The sequence below is a fragment of the Erithacus rubecula genome, assembly GCF_903797595.1.
Source record: "Erithacus rubecula genome assembly, chromosome: Z".
Taxonomy (NCBI): domain Eukaryota; kingdom Metazoa; phylum Chordata; class Aves; order Passeriformes; family Muscicapidae; genus Erithacus; species Erithacus rubecula.
The window spans coordinates 1,148,355-1,165,106 of record NC_136661.1 but is presented as its reverse complement, the minus strand read 5'-3'; the positions used below and the strand labels follow the sequence as shown (position 1 = coordinate 1,165,106).

At 36.0% G+C, this 16,752-nt stretch overlaps 1 protein-coding gene across 3 annotated transcripts in view; it reads left to right on the top strand.

Annotated features, from left to right (window-relative positions):
• The window catches only part of ADAMTSL1 (ADAMTS like 1), a 394,686-nt gene that overhangs the window by 170,041 nt on the left and 207,893 nt on the right, over positions 1 to 16,752 (top strand). The window lies entirely within an intron of this gene.

Below are 16,752 nucleotides of genomic sequence, written 5' to 3'. Positions count from 1 at the left end.
CAGCAGTGAAGAAAAATTGAAAATGTACAATTTTTCTAATATCAGTTGATTATCACCTACACTTAGTATTTTTCATGTATTTTAAAGCTGAACTATTGAAGATTCTATTTGAAATGTATAAGCAAAAACCTATATGGGGCACTTTATAGAAAATATTTTTAGCTTTAAATATCTCTATTTGGGGGATAAATCTTCTGAGGTGATAACTCAATCTCTCTCTCTCTGGCATTACCACTTTGCTGTCAAGACACCAATGATGTTTATGAACTGATTATTTAGTATTGCTTTTCACTGGTCTTTTGTAGAATACAAAAGACTGGGCTTGAATCACATTGTATATTCAGCCTGAGAACTTGTCATCTATGTGTGATTGTTGGTCTGAGTACCTTCAGCTTTAGGTTAACTGCCCCAGAGAAGATTAATTAAGATATCTTAATGGGAATTTGCAATAGAGATAGAATGGGTGAGGTCTCAACAGGGGCAGAACTGTAGTGATTTTTACTCCACTTCTATTCATTTGGTAGTGATTGAAATAAAGCGAAGGTTTTTGCCTCACTATAACAAGTGGAAGTGCTCAAATGTTATCCCTGTATTCTTCCATCCTGTGAAGCATATTTGCTTTTCAAACCAATAACAAGTAAGATTTATGACTGATTTCAGTTCATAGTTTTCTCTTTGAAGCTGAGACTCTCCGTTTCTTAAAAATTGTAGAATGCCTTTCAAAATCAGAAAGATGCTGTCATTTAGGGCTCTCTCCCACTATTGGTTATATGCTATAATGCTAGCTGGTTGTTTTTTGCAGTGTGTACTTCCTTTCTCCACCCTTCACTTTTCTTTAAATCCTTATGTGGGTAATTGGTTAAAGTGAGTTTCCAGTTTTCACTGTTGGCAGGTGTTAAATCTTCACTATGGGAGCAAGTGGGCAGTACTGAAAAGTCCAGAATTTAGCACCTCTGCTGCCAGAATCCAAGAGCTGATCAGCACTATTAAAAGCCACAGGATCTCTTGTGGCTATGGGAACATTTTCTGGGTTATTGTGGGCATAACAAAGGGACAGTGATCAGAGTCACGTGAGTGCATAAAGGATAAATAAAGAAAACTCTTTCCTTGATCTGTGAGATATTAACATTCTGTTTGCCAAACCCATTGCTACACAGATCATAGAGCACATATTGACTTCTTTCCTCTCCCACCCCCCTTCCCCCATTCACAACTATTTTCAAGACTCATATTTGTAAATCTGAATCCCAGTGAGGGGTGAGTCTGGAATGAGATCTGCACTCAAAATTCACACCCAAGATAATTCTGAACTATTCTATTTTCTCTTACCTGTGGATACACACAGCTCAACTGTTCAACATATGTCTACTTATTTGAGCTTTATTTCAAAAACTCAACACAAACTAATTAGGCAGGTGGGTCTGCATTTTGTTGACTTTTTTCCTGCAGGAGGAGAAAACTCACTTATAATTGCAAATCTGACTCTTTGATTCCACACACATGGAAAAAAAAAATCAGAATATGTATTAAACTAAGAGAGAATCTAGAGCACATGTGGAGCCTTTGCAGTATTGTAATGAATGACAACTGTTTCACTGGTTTGAATGGATGAAAAATGAATTCCCAGGGCAAATGATCCTTCATTTATGTCAGAGCACATAAAAATAACCTTTTTTTACATATCTTTTTGTTTTGGCATGGATAACATAGTATCTCTTAAAACAATCAGTGTGTGACAGCGCCTCAGTAGTAGTGTTTGGAAAGGAGTATTTGAACCAATACCCAGGAGAAAGGACATTAGAGTGTCACACAGCATAAAGTGTTCTGTAGTTTTTATTATGTAAGAACAGTATCATGTTATGTAAGGTAAAGGCATAATTTTGTTGATTGAATGGGACTATTTAAAGAGATTTTTTTTTTAAATAAATACCATAGAAATTTGTTTACACATTTGCTTGGATTGCAGTTTCAATTGGTGCTTTAAAGTGGCATTTTGAGTAACTTTCATGCTGACCTGTATTTGTGAAGAATAGTACATTTCTGAATCTATTCTATGTCTTTATAATTATTATGGTTATATCAAATGCTTTTCAAGTTCCAATGTTGTCTTTAACTTAGACACTTTTTTTTTTGCCACCCACATTTCTCATAATGTGTTTGGTGCATACTATACCAGGTAATAAATATTGCAGAAAATAGCAGATGCAATTCTTAGAGATACTTAAGCTCACATGAAGAGCTTGACTTTGTGTTACATAAAGAACATGAAGTTTCCTCTGCTAAAGTTTTAACAGTATGAAGTCATTCAGTTATCTAATCCAAAATTAGACTCCTAGTTTTCTTAGCAAAATTAATGGTGTTACACAAGCAGTATCAAGAAGGCAAGTTTCTTGGGGTGGCAGGAGCAGTTTTGCCTGAGTTTTTAAAAACCAGAAAATTATCTTTTATATACTTTGGTCCATTTTTCTTATAATAAGAGAGAAACATACCATTCTGTGCATGTAACAGCTTCTTTACTGAAGACGCTCGGGGTGCCTCAGAAACTAAAATGCGTTACTAAGACATTATCATATTGAGAACTGATTGAGGACTCTCAGTCCTTTTAAAGAAGTATAACTTCTTTAATCACTGGCTGCAATACTTGGAGTAAGCAGAAAACTATTAGATTTAAAACAAACAACAACAAAAAAATCCCACTTCCTAGCTTCTAAGAATGCCATTTTCATTTTTGTTTTGACTTTACCACTAAGCAGAACTTGGCTGACATTCAGCTTTTTCTAATGCTTGCTACAATCACAGCAGCTAACTAGCAACACATGGCATGAGAGAGAAGCCCTAGGAAAACAGTGGCCAGGATTTTTCCTTAATGATTTGGGAATATCTGTCACTTTGCTTCCTTTTGACTTTAACATTTTCTGTAGTTGTCCTACATCTCTCTTTCTCTCTCCTACAAGCATGTGAAATAAATGCTGAAATAAATGCACTCATATGCTCAGATGAGTTGCCAATCATGTACTTGCATAAAATAACAGAGCACTAATATAATGCCCAATTCTTAATGAGATAATCAGCTTGCTTACTAGTCCAGGGGAGAACTGATACTGCTATGCAGCCCAACTTCACATGAACATAGGGAATTTAGGAGAACTTGACTGCAGTGCAAATAGAATAAATCCAGAAGGAAGGCATGCAGTATCAGCTTGAAGATCACTAATCCTATCCTAAATATTTTGATATTTTGTATGTGTTTTTGCTTGGGAAAGAAAAAAAGGATATATATGTATCATAATTTCAGCACTTCTGCCACCTCCATTGTGTTATTACACTGTCTTCTACATTTTAACAGGGCATACTAGAATCTATAACATAGAGCTTTTCTTAGATATCATTTTTCTTAGTGGTGCTGGAGGCACAACACAGAACTTTGGGATGACTAAATGTTAGACAGATGAATGTGTAATTAGTCTGGTGCTTTGACTAAAAAAAGCATTCATCAACTTCCTGTCCTCCAGACTCCTTTTGAAAAAGTAAATGTATTTGAGTATGTCTTTCAGTGTGTATTAAAAAAAAAAAAAAAAAAAAAAACACTACAGTAAATTTTCTGAAGGGGTCTACTTTGTATCTCTTAGAAACATGTTGAACTGCAGTTGTTCCCAGGAGTCTTGATGAGGTGGTAGTATCAGTTGAGTTAGGAGATCTGACCACACTGGGGGGGCTGGGTTATAAAATTGCATTTTCTTTTTAAGACACTATGTGTTTTCTTAGATGTGGGCTTAATGCCTCTAGGATTGGTTGCTGCTAAATGTTAGTTTCTTCTACTACAATTTAGAAGCAAAGAAATCACTTGAAAGAATCAAAATATATAGTATAAAATATATTAATTACTCCTACTTATTTAATCTGTTTCAAAAAACAGACACTGAGTTAGATAAACCATGAGAATGAAGCACACCAGCTCAATTCTAAATTATTCTCAATGGCATTAATGGTTCTCAAACTTATTTCCCCCTTGATTTGTTTCTACTAAGTTAGTGTTGTTAAAATATAATACTAAATATTATATTAAAAAAGTCTTTAGTTACAAATCCACATTCTAAAAATTAGAATACATTATGCCCTGTTTTAAAGTACACGTGGTAGAAGTTAAGGGACAGCAACCCCTTCATACTAGTTATATAACTTTTTGAATTTATGGTTAAACTGATCTTCACTTCTGCCACTCAGAAGTTAACCACTCTATTCTATTTTCTTGGATTCCCAAACCAGTAAAATTCTGTGCAAAAGTTGGTTCAGTGAATGTGCAGAGTATGTGGAAGTAAGAAAACAACTGAGTCTTGCAGAATTTCCAGAATTCGTTAAATCAGTCAGCGAAGGGAAGGTCAGTAAATATTTCCTCATGTAAGATGCTGCAGTGCACTGCATTTTATTGTGTTATTGTTTCTAGTATTTTTTGTAGTATAGGATGAGGAAGAGGCAAGAAAACACATAGCAGGGCATGGGGGGGGATTCACACGTATGTTTGATACATGATAAGTGCAGATGGTGGTAATGAAGCAGGGAAACATTTCTGATTTACTTGTGCTTTCACCACTCTCATTTCTGACAGCCATTTACTATGCTATTGTGAATTAATATAGAAAACTGACAAAATCATCTCCCCAGTTAATTCAAGTTAATGAGAGGTTCTGTTGTCTTATCCTGGAGAGAAGAACGAGCTGAAGTTAAGTGGGAATAAGAGAAGGAAGACTTCCCAAAAAGGATAAAAAATAGAGGATTTCGAGCCTGAACAAAGTTTCAATTAAATAGTTGTATTCTTTTTACTAGTGAAAGAGTCTGAGGTTTGGGTAAAGCTGAAACTGAGCACCTGCTACTTCTCCTGTTCTAGAGTGAGATTGTTCTTTTACTTGAGAAGTCATGAACCTTTTTTTCAATGGTCAATAAAAACATAGGGGCATATTTTAAATGTTGTACTGTTCCCAGTGTTAGAATGTGGAATGGAGAGTTTTGGCCTGTCTGTTTTATTCACCGTGGTACTGCTGAGCATTCCTGGGGGAATAAATAGTGGCCTAAACTCATTCACTTAGCAGTTCTCAATTGCTGGGCTGATGCCAAAGGACAGGCTTTTTGTGTTTTTATTCTGTAAATACAGCTACCTTGCTGTGATAAAGCTAAAGCATAAACCCTTTTTGCATTAGCTGAGAAATCCCCTCTTGTTTGTCCAGTGCCCAAGTTGAAGTGTTGCTGAGCCAATGTCTCTGTCTGGTTTGTTTGACATCAAGACACAGACTCTTTACAAAGTTTTGGCTAAGTAATTACCAGCTGGGATGATGTCACAACCCTTTTTACTCACTGGATCATCAGCCTCTTTTTTTAATAATTTTATGTCAAGGGACATGTGATTTAAACATGGGAACCATTTCTGCACTGGTTAATCTGGTTTTCTGTCAACAGCCAGACTGCTATACAGGTTCCCATCTCAAAATAAAGGAGCTGCTACCAGAGCATTTCTGTATTTTTTGTGTTACTGGCTCCATGTTTCCCACATGTCACTTTGATTTCTACAGTTAGGCCTCTCCTTGTAGGATTACTGGCTCAGTAATCTGATTTTATTCAGCTGGTGTCAAGACCCAGTGACCAAAAACTCAGTTGCCCCCAATATGACAGAGCTGGCCTCAAGTCACAGGCTTCACAATACATTGTTTGATATTCTATGTTAGCACACTTGGACACAGACATCTTCAGCTGCACAGGAAAGAGTTCTCCAACTAATCTATAGTTCACGTGTTACAGAGAGCTTAATCAGATCCTGAGGCTGACTAGAGCACTGCTTTTAGGACTTCATACCACAACTAACCAGCCAACTCTGTTGCTAACTGTGCATTTGAAATAAATCTAATATTTTCAGTTTCAAGTCCAAAAGATGGATTCTGTACCTAGAGTTAGATCTTATGTATTTTCATGAATTCACATTCTTTGCAACTCTGTAAAGTTCAGTTTTTAAATGGATCTACATGATCTGTGGAAGAGACAGAGGTTTTAAAACAAACCTAATTTAAAACAGTGTGGTTACTGTGGCAGTGGTGTGTGGGAAATAACAGATGATAAAGCTGGAGGAAGACAGCAGGTAAGATGTTTGGCTCTAACAGTATTAATGAGCAAAACCCTTACCTCAGTGTATTGTAATAACATAATTCCCTTTGATTCAGCACAGGTTGTACATGTACAAACAAAAGAGCTAGCAGAATTCCATTTGATCAGAAAATGAACAGGGGTCTTGTTTGAAGAAAGCATTTTTTGCATCATGTTATTAAAGGGAACACTTAATCAGCTTCTTCGCCAAAAGAAAGCTTCCTATTATATTTATTATATATAAACTATATTAGAAGAAAAACAGAAGAAAACTGAAGTGATGTAATGCTTGAATATTATGTCCATGTATATGCTAGTCTAAGGTACAAAGAGCAGACTGAATCTTAAGTTTAGGGCTATGTATTCTGGTAGGTTTGAGTTTCAGCTTTTGTAAACAACTCAAGCAATTCCCTGAATGGTTTTGTCACTTCCACTTTTTCTGAGTTTTTTCCCAGGTTTAGTATTATTTCATCCAAAACAAATTACCTAATGGAAAATAAGAAGTGTCCCATGAAGCTGGTTTCAAAATACAGTTCACATTAAGTTTGTATGAAATTCCATAGGATTAATATAAATCTGTTCTAGATCTTAGTATCTAAGTCTGCTTGAATCTTTCCAAGTCTGCTTTGCTCAAAGGAGGCAGAAACACTGGGAAAATTTTATGTCAGTCAAGTTAGAGCCAGCCAAACTCTGGTTTGCCTCCAGAGACATGCAAAACAACAAGTATTGCATGCTATCCTTTGTTTTACTCAAAAGTGCTTTTATGGTAGTATTATTTTTATACACTTACTCTAAGGAGACCATCTACTTGATTTTCTATGTCAATCAAATGATAGTCGACAGATCTTCAGCAGTATTAACTAGCTTTTTGATAAGGTAGTGGAACTTACTAGTGATTTACTCTAGCTGAGTAACTGACCTTTGATACCTTGCTGCACCAAAGAGAAAACATTCAGGCTGTGGGAAGGTGAAAACAAGACATCTCAAAACCAAATGGCAAATGCTGTAAAGACTAAGCTCTGACTTCTCTGGTATCATCTCTTCATGTAGTTTCTCTCCATTGTGTAAATCATTTCTAAGATGAGAATCATCTCCCTAACAACAAATCTGTGACGTTTGCTCTAGTTTGGAGTAGAAATGAACAAGAATTTGGATTGAATTTGCTAAAATAATCAATGCTTTTAAGTAGATAAGACAACAAATGGCATAATGTAGCAGAGGTGAGAGGGACCATAAATATACACTTTGAAATAACGAAAGAAATTATTTCTGCTGAGGCAGTGGTAGCACACCTTTTGGGTCTAGAGAAAGTATAGCTGTAGTACTTATGTTTAACCTTTCAAAGAAACTTTTTTTTTTCTCAGTGTTCTAAAAGTTTTAGTTGCTACCTTTTAGTCATTCTGTAAGCACAACATATTAGCATCTGGCACCAAAGGAAATGGTACAGCAATACCTTACATGTGTAAAATACCATCTTCCCCTCCCTTTCCCAGGGGAATTAGAGACCAATGGAATTCCTCACACATTCAAGCTATATATTATAGTGCATTTATTCATGCAAGCTGTATATAATATTGGTGTATTTATGAATACCCTGTGGACACACCTTTGCTACCATAAAATAATTCCAGTGCCGTCACATTTGGGAGATACAATTTTTTTAATTTCGGGGGCTGGTGGGAGGTGTGTGGTAGGTAGGTCTGCTGGAAGTTCACAAAGTTTTGGTGCTTAGCATGTGATAGGATTGTTCAGTTTGACTGTGAAGAAAGGAATAGAGCAAGTAGAGAAGCAAGAATGTAGAAGGAGAGAAGTAAGCACGTCCCATTTAAAAAGAGCAATTCAAGTTTATACCTAAAAAAGACAGATATTTTGGTGTAGAAAGAAAAGGATATTTTCCAGAGAGCAGAAAATACTTCCTCATCAATAGTTTGGAAAAAAACTGCATAGTGTGCATAGATTTACACATAAAGATGCTGTTAAAGTACCTAAATTCATATATGCATCAGAACATACCCACCCATTATCCTCTCTGTAGTTGGAAAGCTCTTAAAGGACCTCAGTCATAATGGGACTTTGTTCATATGTTTCAAATAAATGCAATCACACTTGAAATCAAACCCCAAGGTCATGTAAAGAACTACTCCTGCACTGTTGTTGAAACAGGTAACAACAAAGGTCTCTTTAATTTTCTGGTTATTCATTTTCCTGCAACAAGTAAGCAACATATGTACATTTTAAATGAGTATCTATTAAAAAAAAAAAAAAAAAAAAAAAAAAAAAAGGAAGTCAGGAATAACTGAAACTTATAAGCAAAGCAATATCTGCTAGAGATTATCTGATTCAACAGAAATAATCTTTCCACTTCTTACAATATATATGTTATGGTTGAAGGCTTTCCTTATGGTCAGGTAATGAGCATTCTGACTGATTTTTTTTTCCTGATCTTGGATATTCAAAGCATAGAGTTAGCACACATTTGGAAGCAGGGTCTAGAAAAATCACTTGATTTGTCAAGCTCATCCCATATAATTTTTGGCAATGGAACAGAAATATTTAATGAAAAAAAAAATCCACAGAATGGTCATGTGCTAGAAGACATCAGGTGGAAGCACCCTCCCAACAGACAGTGTTGTCTTCATTGCCTCTGCCCTTACTTCTTTTGATCCTAAATAATTATACCTTCAGTTCTTATACATGCCTACCATTTCACCCTGCCTAAAGAAACCTTTGTGTTCTGTGTGAGAATTCAACCTCTTCTGGTTCTGTTGCTCAGGAGTCTTGAATTGACAAGACAAAATATTTTGACTTCTCTCAAAAGAAGATGGGAAAACTTTTTACTATTTGTAGAAACAAAACCTGGAGATTATTTGATGGAAAGATTATATGGTTTGATGTAGTACATCATATGAAAAATAAGAAATGCTACCCTTATGTCCAGAATAATGGCTTAGGGCCTTTCTCATATTGTACAATCTGCATGTTATATTTTACGTAATATTAAACTTGGCCTGTATTTCTGTTGATCCTCTTGGAAAAAACCTTTTCATATTTGGAGAAAAGTCAAAGAACATAACAAGGCAAACAAGACCATTCCTGTCCTCTGTTTCTGAGATTTTAGTGGATGATTATGTGTTCAAGATTGTTTTGTTTGGAATTAAGAAGACAAGACTTGATCCATTCTCTCTTCAGGCAAAAGCTATATGGCAGAGAATATCTTTATACTTGTGTCATGGTTGGTTTGGGGGTTTTTTGTTCCCTGTGTTGTGTGTTACTGTTCAGTAATACTAAATTATTCTTAAAAATTAGGACATACACTCTGTATACACAGATTTTAAGAGACTAGCAATGATACTTTTAGAGTAGCAAATCTCACTATTGAGAAGTATGTTTGCTAATGAATTTTTAATTGAAAGAAACCTAGCAAAACCTTCCTACCTTCTATCTAGTTTTGAAACTTGTTGCTACTCATTTTCTACCCTGCTTGGAAAATGCAATTTATACTTGAAAATATGAGAATCTCTGCAACTGCTTCTTGCCCTCTGAATTTTGATGGTGATTCTTGGTGTTTATTCTCAGCATATAATTCAATATTCATACAGACATCTCAAAAGACTAAACCTCAAGGGTTTCATTGGTAGGTAGGATTCACCGGTCACTTACAATATTGAAGTACATTGTCATGTCATACAAAAGCAGAAAAGGAGTTCAGAAAAGGGAGCATGATGTAGTCGCTACTGTAAATTGTACAATCCTGCTACATACTCTAGGCTGTGCAAAAGTCTCAAATTACTTTGGCATTTAACACTATATCCCACTCAGAGCTGGTGGACATCAGTTTTGAAAGGAAGATTCTGTTGGGGTAAGGTGGATTTAATGTTAGTATGGTGTAACTTGGTTAAGCGCTAAACTTCTTGAACGTTCTCTGTAATGATGTGTTCATTTCAGTGTAAACAAAGACCAGTTAAGAGTCATAGAATGACAGAATCATAGAATAAACTAAGTGTGAAGGGACACACAAAAATCAAGTCTAACCCCTGACCCTGCACAGGATGCCCCAAGAGTCACACCAAGGTCCTGAGAACACTGTCCAAATTCTTGAATTCAGACAGGCTGGTGCTGTGACCAATTCCCTGGGGAGTCCGCTCCAGTGCCCAAACACCCTCTAGATGAAGAACCATTTTCTATTATCTAACATAAACCTCTTTTGATTAATAAGAATGCTGTGTTTTGTCTCCTAACAAGCAATCCTCAATTGTAGCTTTTGTTTTTGGAGCAGGCAGTAATTAAGGATCAGGAACAAGATCCATTGTTCAGCTGATGCAATCTTGTATATATGTGTAGACTGATTAATATATTTGATAGTTCAGTCTTGAATTTTTCTTTTACAGTTATTTTCTTGGAGGCTCAGACCACTTAAAATCCAATCTATTCATTTTCCCCTAAAACTTAGGTTAAACTCAGCCCTTATACAGACAGGTTTGAAAGAGTCACTTAGTAATTGCTTTCCCTTATGCATAATGATACACAGTGACTGGAAGTTTTCAACTCTTTGCTTTATGCTGAGAAGCAAGATCTGTAGTTCTTTCAAAACTATATTAAAATGAAACCCCGTCAAATATCTAATGTCTAATATAAACTGTGAAAGTTATTTTTCTTTTCATTTCAAATTTTGTGTTTGTAAATTATTACTGACTTTTGCACAGGCACTTTGAGAAGCCTTCCTGGTTGTAACATGAAGGAATAAATTAAAAATATAGAGAAAAAAAAATATAGAGAAGCAGTGAGGAGAATATCAGACAAAAAATATCAGGAATCTCTGATTTGGAATCAAAATAAATTAGTCGATCATGTCCATACTAGATATGTTCCAACTAGAAAATGACCTATTTTCTGATCTCTCTTCAAAAACTCCCAAATTTGAGTTATCGACTAAGCTCAGTGTCTGTTTTTTAACTCAGATATGGTCTTTAAAAAACACTGCTTGAGTACAATTTTATTGTGTTTTAATTTTGTGTTGATGAGGAAAACAAGGAGAGTTACATGGCACTGAGAAATTAAGATATTCATAATCTGTATTAATTATGAGTACTAATCATATTTGCAGCATGCTTGGATAAGGAACATGCACACTTAAATTTGTTCCTGTGTTTATCTTCTCTTCTAGACAGCCACTATTGGCTGTCTTTCAGAGGCAGGACAGTGAAGAAGACCTTTGTTTTGGTCCAGATAATTTTTAATACATTTCTACAGGAAAAAAAAATCTGCTAAGAAAGTACTGTATGTCTAGGAAGACTTTTAAAAAATTGACTTAAAAAAGAATCATATTATGAATGTAAAGATAGGCAAAAAAATGCACATGCATGTGTGTGCAATATTTTATTGCAAATGGACTGATGATATTCTGATTTGATATTCTGCATGATTAAATGTACATTCGAAAAATATACCCTTGTGAAGTCTGTACTGTTTTAGAAGAAAAATTTGACTAATAAATGACAGTTTATAATTTGGAACTGCCAGATTCATTTCTAAGATATTGTATGTGGTGTTTTGTTATTATAGCCTAACTCAAAATTCCATTCAAGTAGTTTTTAAAATTCAGTGCAAGGATCTGTTTTGATTTTTTGATTTTAAAATTATCTTAGTCACATTTGAAAGCAATTTATTTAACAGTTGTTAGTGAGTCACTAAAAGAGTACAATAACTTCCTGATATTAAAAGAGGGAAAAAAATTATCCCAAAACCTAATCAATATAAAATAAAGGGAACATCAGCTGTGATCCATGTTACATGTACCTGCAGCTAGTGGGGTATTTCTGTGGATCACGCTTCACAAAAAGGATAATATGACTGGCAGATAAATAAGTGTTCTGTAAACTTTTGCCCTTCTGTACTGAAAGTAAATGCCCCTGTAACTTGATATTTTACCCATAATTATTTATTAGCCTGCTCAAATATGGCTTCTAATCTCTTCACTCAGTGCATTCTCATGTTCCAGTGAGTAAGACTATTTCTTACCTAAAGTAAATCATTATAGGAAATACCATACAGAATTTTTAAAGATAAAAAGTACGTACACACATACGGTTTGAAATAAGTGGCTTGGGGTTTGTTTGTTTGTTTTGGTTTTTTTTTAATTCTTCGTAATGTTAATGTTTATTTTAGGAAAAGACAGGAAGTATTTAATGGGAAGAAAGCTGTGCTGCGGGACAAGTACCAGCTAACTGCTACTGGTTATGCTACTGCTTGCATGGTATAAAGGTTAATGAACCAACCAGCATTTGTGCAAGACTTTAGCATCTCATACCTGTAAGACCCTTGTAAATGAACTCTCTCTCTTATTTCATGGTGGCTAGCTGTATCAACTCCCCAGTTCTTCCTGGAACCCACTTTTACTAATTTCTCCAGGCTGTTTCACTTACATCCTGAAAGGTCCACAGGTGTTTTGTGTTGTAGAGAAAAACCTGGCTACATGCCCAATTCTCATGGTGTTTTTTATTCGCTCATAGAGATAAATTGCTTTCTCTTTAATTTAAACAGGAATCCACATTTCTACTTTGATTCTAGAAAAGCAAGATAATATCAAAGAAAAAATGTTTTAAAATAACAGCTGAAGTGATGATCCTTTTCTTTAGGAAGAAAGTCCCCAAGTCTGGAGATACTTTTCCTGTCCTTTGGAGATGTCAAGGCAAGACAATAGGTGATATCAAAAGACAGAAGATTCTCATATTGTACTGTCTTGACCCTTTTGGGGTAATTTTGGTTCATCTTTCTTCACATGCTGATCTGTCATTTGATGAGCTGTGCTGGTAAGACATCAGAAGAAGTGTAGGGCTTGGCTTCCTTTTCCCAATGTGCACTCTCACTGACATCTCTTTCTGTCCACCTCTATTATCTGATCTTCTTTTACCTGGCTCTCTGAATAACCAGTAATTTTTCCAGTAAAATGCAGGTTTTAGTCTCCCTTTATAACTACTGTCCTCTTTATGAGTCTGTGTTAGTGTCAAGAGCCCTTTTCCACGTTATCCAGCTTGATGACAGCAATAATCCACAACTGAAGAGTTTTCTTAAAATAACATTTATTAAAAGGAGAAAACAGTTATAAAAGGAGTCTCAGTCAAAATACCAAACACACTAATGAACAAATCAGTATAAAAACATAGTGCTGTGTTTGCATGCCAGACTTCCAGGAGAAGACTCTCTTCACAAGCTAATCTGAATATAGCTCCAGAAGACCTTCAGGCACAGTAAAGGTGACCTGGTGATGGAGATATGCTATGGACCTCCTGGTTGGGGTGAGAGAGAGTCAGCAAAATGTTTTTTAATTAACCTGAAGATTGGTCACAGACTGTAGGCAAGGTGACCTGTCAGGGTGACCTGAATTTGATGCCCAGAAACACAGAAAAATGTGCAAGGATGTCATGGGGCTTTGGTTGTAGCAGACATGAAGGAGTAGATCCCATTGTGGGTGAGGAAAGCAAATAGCAGTATATGGATCCTTTACTCAAAGGGAGCAGATCTGGACATGCTTTGGAAGTATTGAATTGGATTCCCATAGAAAGGAACTCAGGAATGCTTGCGGGACAGCATCCTACAAGTGCAGGCATATTCTGCCCCAGTATGCAGATGTATTAAGAGATCAATTTGTCTGAGCAGAATAGTTGTGACAGAGCTACAATGACAAAATTCAATACACTGACAGGATGTGGACATGGGGAAAAGGTACAGAAGAGAAGCAGTAAAGCATTACCTAGGCATGCAACTTACCAGTTGGTTTTGGCTTTGCTGAGGCAAAAACCAGCTCTATAAGAAAAGGTTTCCCAGCCTTAAGTGAAAGTACAACACATAGGATCTCTGAAGCCACTCAGTGCACCACTGTGTTGTTCTATCTGTATATCCATTACAAGTCTGTTCAGACGTATTTTTTGAGACTTTTTTTCTTGGCAGTTTAATAAAATTGTTAAGACATGGGGTTTAAGGGCATTCCTATAGTATTTTGCTGGAGAGTAGTGTCAGGAAAGATGCTTACAGTAAAGGACCAGGGGGTGCTGGTGAACAGCTGGCCAAACATGAACTAGTACATGCTCAGATGTCCAAAAAGGACAGTGGGCATCCCTGTCCAGAAATCTTGTGGCCAGCAGGACCAGGGCAGTGATTGTCCCTCTGTACTCAGCACTGGTTAGAGGCCACACGTCAAATACTGTGTTTACTTTTGGGCTTCTTACTCCAAGAAAGCCACTGAGATGTTGGAACTTGTCCAGAGAAGGGCAAGAGTGGTGGTCTGGAGCACACATCTCTCTTAAGAAGTGGTTAAGTGAATTAGCAGAGGTTTAGCACAAGGCAGACTTTATTGCTCTCTACCACCATCTAACAGAAGGTTATAGTGGTTAGTCTTTTCTACCAAGTAAAAAGTAATAGGACAGAGGAAACAGCCTCAAACTGTGCCAAAGGAGGTTAGATTGAATACTGGGAAAAATATTTTCACTGAGGTGGGGATCAGGCATTGAAAACACCTCCCATTTAAATGACACATAGATGTGGCATGGTGTCATGGCTTAATGGTGGACTTGGCACTGCTGGTCTAACGGTTGGGCTTAATCTTGATGATCTTAAATGTCTTTTCCACTAAAAATGATTCTATGATGATATGAGTGTCATCTCTGGCAGATAAATGTTTAGTTGAAATTTTGTACTTTTACCAAAAGCTGTGCATCCCCTGGCTGGCAAGGTCTAATCCTTTTTTGCCCTGTATTATTAATTCTCCCTTACATGACATGTAACACTTGAGTCTCCTCTGAGCACATAATTGCTTTTTTCTAGCTTTTTCTTCAAGAATTGGTGAGAAATATAGGGTAATGAAAAGTCTACATCAGCCTAGCTGTTGCAGAAATGTTGGGCACAGTTCAGAAATTTTCAGTAGGATCATGTTTAACTGATGACAAGTGAAGTTCAGAATTACACAATACTTCTCTGTGAGCTGCTTTTTAGGATTTGGGGCTGCGGAAACTGTATGCCTTTATAATATGTGAGCACAAATCTGCTGTGCTTCTCAGGTACAGTATGCTTATTTTAAAATTGTTTTTCCTATGCATCTGAGTTATATTTAAATGCACGTTGAATTAACTTATCTTTTTGAAAAGTGTTTAGGTACATAGCACTGACATTTTAAAACAAACATTATAACTGCTGCAGAACTGAGTAGTATTATGACTTCAGCAAACACAAAAAGATGCTAACATTTTAATGCAGAGAAATTATATGAATTTAATTTCTTCAAAAAGAAATGGAAAACAGTCTTTTGTTGGGACAGCATTTGCTGCTTTTTCTTGTATAGGTAAATTATCAGATACATGATACCAAGCTCTAATGTGATTTCTGAATATCCTGCAGCTCAATCATTTTTGACATTTTTGTCAGTGGAGCTTGATGTCAGGATAGACAATGACTAAAGTAGATGCAACTTGTATGGAAGAAAGCACACCAAATCTGTTACAGTATTTTCAAGAAAAAAACATGATCTTAAATAATGACTGAACTAACATAAATGTGAAAAAAATGACCTGAATTAATGTCTTTTTAAACACATAAACTGAAGAAGGGGAGCAAACATAAAAACCTGCCTGCAGAAGAATTATCTGGATTTTTGACACTCCTTAGAGAACTTAAGACTTGTGAATGTGAATGGATTACCTGGAGAAATGAATATAACATTTCCCTATGTGACAGATATAAGTTGGTCATAATATGTCAGAGAAAACCATATTCATCTTCCTCAAAAGACAAACACTTCTGTATCTCAAGTGATAAAAGGCACTTCAAAGCAGACATAAACTAAGAAATATTCATGACACTTAATCTTTCATAATCTATTAAGGCTGTATGTAAGAGCAGAGTGGATGCTGTTTTATATTTATAATTTTACAGAACCATGTGTGGGCAAAAAATGCCGGATTTTACTTATTCACAGTCATAGGTTAACTTCCCAAATATTACAGTATGTCTTGTATGTGACATTTATTTTAGAGATGATGTGTCACAATGAAGTAAGTGGTATCCACAAAATAGTTAATCAATGGAGAGCTATTTGCAAAATTATTAGACCATAGTCTTTTCCCTCAGCAACATGTCTTACTTCACTGCTCTTCAGAATTATGTGGTGAGGTAATTAGAACATGCTCAAGAAACTCCAAACCTTTTCTACCTATCTTTTTTTTTCGACCTTGGTCTGCTAAGGAAGCTGTTGACAGAAACCTGTGGGTCACTCTTGGGCAAGAAAGAAGCCTCCATTCCAGGCCAGTGCCTGTGGTGGGGCTGTCTGGAGTCAGGCTTTATCAAACCTACAGTCTTCAATGCTCAGGTGTGGATGGCAGAAATTTCCTCAAGGCAGAATTTTAGCAGTCCGACCTGCTGACTGGACTGTGGGATAAGCTAGCAGAACCAAAGTTTCAGCTGGTCATTACTGGTACATGACTGTATACAACATTTCTGGTGAAGATATTTTTAGTTGATATATTACTGTGTTTTCTTACAGAAAAATTTCCAGATATCAATATATGCATTTTCCCCTGCCCCAGCATTATAGTGGCATTTATAAAAGGATGTTATTTTATGTTATGTTTTGCT